The following is a 4166-nucleotide window of genomic DNA, read 5'->3' as shown; positions in this document are numbered from 1 at the left end:
TGGTCCGATCGATGGCACACGCACTTGCTGAGCAGCACTTTGAAACATACGAAGAAGTGGAAAATTGGGTATCTGAATGTTTTGCCACAAAACAAGAAAAGTTCTATTGGGACGGTATCCACAAATTACCTGAAAGATGGGGGGAATGTGTAGCTAGCGACGGACATTACTTTGAATAGAGCATCTTTGATGTTTCTCTTAAAATTATCATGTTTTCTTTGATTACAAAATCTGCCATTATTAACCGATACACCTAATAAGAGGTTGATAAAAGAGAAAAGTTCTGTATGTAGGCTCATTTATTTAGTGCATTTATATTGCATACAGGAAGAGTTAATTTATTTATTTAGTTATGATACATTTTATTCCTGAGATTTACGAAAATAGAAAATCATCATAAACTTTGACAATCTAGTAAGATGATGAAGGACAGCTAGCCTTTATTGAGTGCTTCACTTGCCATATAGTTGAACTCATTTAATTTCCACCAAAACCCTAGGAAGTTTGTATTTTTATTATTTCAAGCCCACCTTGGACATATCTTTCGCAGCGCTTCCCTCAGCACATGGCTGGCGTGAAACTAATCATGGCAGAAATATTTACACCACGGGAATGGCAGGTGCTCCAAATCAACATTCCCACCTCCAGTCCCTGAGCACTAGTGCGTCAGCACACCAGCAGCTGGCATCTGTCTGCGGTGGCAGCTGCAGGCAGACGCGGAGCTGTGGGCATTGTAGGGGCTGGCCACGCTCATGACCAGGGACAGTGGTCGGCTGACAGGTAGTGCTAGCGAGATGGTGACCCACTTGTTTTGATTCATACTATTATTGACATGTGGTGTCAGGTCACAGATGTTCTGTCAGTGGCACTGTTCTCAGGTTCTGAGGTGCCGTGTACTGTAGGGACAACGCGCCTGTGCACACAAGCAGTGAGCAGTTGGCCTGTGAGCTCCACAGGAGGCGTGTCAGCGGAAGGACTCGGCAAGAAAACTTGGCAATGATTTTGCTGTTCAGGGGGTCCAGTATTTTTATTTTATCCTTTGCCTTCAGAGCTGTATATATTTTTTAGGTAACTTGAATCTAGGTTTAGAGTTATTATAGTTGGTTTATTTTTATGACTGCAAGTCACATTAAGCTTTCTATGCCTTCTGTCTGTGGAGTCATTTGTTTAGATTCATCCTGAGGCCCTATAAGATTCTGGTGTACTCTGCATTCTCAATATTTTTTCAATATAAATTTAAGCACATTTTGCTTCTCCAGTTTCCTGAAAACGAGTAATCCATTTGAAACCTCTTTTCCTCTACGTTATGTGTGAGTAGTTAGAACTCCTCGTCCACACGTCTTTCCCAAGACTCTCGGGGTGTTGCGTGCAGTCCTACCCAGGACGGGACAGCGCGGAGTGGTTGGTGGAGCGTCTGAATGTGCAGGATCTTCTTTTCCCGTCATGTCTCACCCCCACGGGAGCTGGCAAGCTTACCTCAGGATACAAATGGGGGGAAGCAAATCTTTCTCAACTCGGCGTTTCTGAAAAACCACCACCACAGCAAAAAGGGAAGGCGCCTCGCTCAGAGCTGTCGGTGTTACCTGCAGCTGATCCTGTTCCTGGAAGGACTGGCTCAGCCTGCAGGTGTGGGATGTGAGGGGAGCAGCCATCATCGGAAGGGCCCGCCCGCGGAGGAGAGGGGTGGCTCCGGCTAGGACACGTTGGGCCGGGACCTTCCTCGGCTGCTAGAAACGGCGCCGATCCCCCCCAGTTCTGGAGCTGCCCCAGGGTCCGCGTGGCCGCAGAACTGAGCAGTGGCAGGTGGTGCTCGGAGCAGGCCAGCTAGTCCGTGTCCTGAAACAGGCTGGGACCCGCGGCCTCATCCAGTCCCTCATGTGTCTCCCCGTGTTGGTGTGGCCACAGCCAGAGCCCCCTGGGGAGCCCGAGTCTCATCTTCACACCTGCTCCTCCGGGGGTCGTGGGCCAGGCGGACGGGCGCTGGTGTCAGTGCGGCGTCAGCGGCTCCTGGGCGCCTGACCACCTCCCTCCTTGGACATGTATTCTTCCCGACTCACAGGAGCATCAGGTCCTCAAACGGAAACCCATTTTCATCTGAGAAGGCGCTGGCCTCCAGGCTTGCTGGTGCCTCCCCGGTGATGGTGAGTGTCCTCTTCTGGGCAAGAGTCATTCTCCCGGTGCTTGGGCTTCTGTTTGATGGGAAACCTTTTAAAACACGCGTGTGTCCTCACACGTCCCGGGCTGAGCGGAGCGTGGAGTCAGTACAGACCACAACGACATCTGAGGAGAAGCCCACAGGGACGGAGCCAGAGGTTTGCCTCTGGACCTGAGCCTCTGTCCTGTGGCTTGTCACAGGCTCCCCGAAGCCACACACCACCTCGTCTCCATCGCGTGCAGACGGGGCACTGCCTCCCTGAGCACCTCGATTTCCTCACGGCTTTTCCGCTGGCCTGGCCCAGTCCCTGCGATGTTTTCCTCCCAACCCCTAAGTCAGCGTTTCTCAAGGCTGCAGCTGAGGTTCCTCGTCTCCCTCAGAAAACTGTTCTTCTGGGCACATCCGTTGCTGGGAGAGGGGGAGCTGCTGTCAATGGGGGGGCTGCTGTACGGGTGATGGTGTGAGGACCCTGGTCCATTGTTGGGGGGCTGCTGTATGGGTGATGGTGTGAGGACTAGTCATGTTGGGTTCAGCCTCCGTTCCACATCTCAGACTGTTCGCTGCCCCTCCAGTCTGTCTCACATGGGACTGGGCACCTTGTCCCCACTCAGCCTCTCCCTTTCGCTCTAATGGTGTCTCCATCTCCGCATGTGTCACTTTGCACTGCTCAGTATCAAAGTTGGGGTTTTCAATCAGTGTCTTGTCTTTTTAAGAACTAAGGTGTTAGAGAATAAACATAGACTCAAAAGCCCACCTTTAAAATCTGACTTGCTTAGAATTACACTGAGTGATGGTCCTCACTTCATGGAGCCCCTGACTGAGTTCCAAGCCCCGCCCCCTCCCCTCCAGTGCCCGCTGCCCCCACCCTCCCACCCCCTCACGCCTGGAGTTGGGACATGCCCATGAGCTGCTAACATGACGGAGAGGCCCCATGTGCAGGGCTAAGCTCAGGGTCACCTCGGGCTCGGCAGCCTCTGGACACGTGTGGGCCATCACACAGCACCCGCTCCGCCTCGCTTCTCTGAGGGCTGCTCCGAGAACCATGGACAGATGGTCTTTGAGTACATGCATGCAGAAGAGGTGGCTGCGAGACGTTCTGTGGACAAGCACAGGAACCACGCACCCTGGTGGCGGGGCCTGAAGACCCGGCCTGGGCTGGCATCACCACCCAGCAGCGGCCGGGCCTGGCTGTTCGTGACGCCTCCTCTAGACTCCCCCTGACCAGCATTTCCACCATCATCATGGTTTCCTTTGGTTTTGTTCCTAAGGACACATGTTTTTGCATTCATGTCCTGTGTTAATCTTTGAAGCTTATTGGCATTTCACTTCTCACGTGGTTGTTCATGGTTCTGAGTGTGGCCGCACCAGATATTTCGTTTGCAAGTGGTGGTGCTTCTCAGAGCCCAGGCGCCTGTGGGCAGGGCCAGGTGTGCAGAGACGGGCCAATCAGGCTTGTTACGAGTTCAGCCCGCGTTCCCTCTGCTGCGCACATTTCAATCCTTGGGGAAGCTTTTTAGTTAAAGGGACGGGCTTGACATGATGTCATGTGTGGGCTGGTGGGGCGCTTTCCTGCCTGTGCTTCCCACGTGCCGAGTCCTGGTCACCTGTAGCTGTCGGCCCCACCCCAGCAGACAGCCGAGGGGAGAGTACCGTATTTGCCGGCGTATAAGACGACCCCCTAACATTTCCACTCAAAATACAGAGTTTGTTATATACTCGCCGTATAAGACTACCCCCTCTTCCGCACACCTTCCACACACCAAATAAAAGGTAAAACAATATCAGATTTGATTTTAACATTTTAATTCATATTCAAATACTTATGACATGCAGGAAAACTGTCACAAGGCTGTATGTAATCAAACATATACATAAAACAGTGCAAGTTTATTACCGGTAAACATACCGGTAATTCACTAAAGAAAACACACTCTATAGACTGGTACCGTAGATGCTTCTCAGGAACACAGGCAAGCAGCCCACAACCTAGAGGGACTGTCAATGATAGAAG

General features: G+C 51.8%; 1 protein-coding gene across 2 annotated transcripts in view; it reads left to right on the top strand.

The window, feature by feature from the left end:
- Positions 1–4166, top strand: part of TMEM64 (transmembrane protein 64) — a 13966-nt gene that overhangs the window by 7105 nt on the left and 2695 nt on the right. The gene's annotated exons all lie outside the window — the stretch shown is intronic.

The sequence above is a fragment of the Myotis davidii genome, unplaced genomic scaffold (assembly GCF_000327345.1).
Source record: "Myotis davidii unplaced genomic scaffold, ASM32734v1 scaffold769, whole genome shotgun sequence".
Classification (NCBI taxonomy): domain Eukaryota; kingdom Metazoa; phylum Chordata; class Mammalia; order Chiroptera; family Vespertilionidae; genus Myotis; species Myotis davidii.
This window is presented reverse-complemented; position numbering and strand designations above follow the sequence as displayed.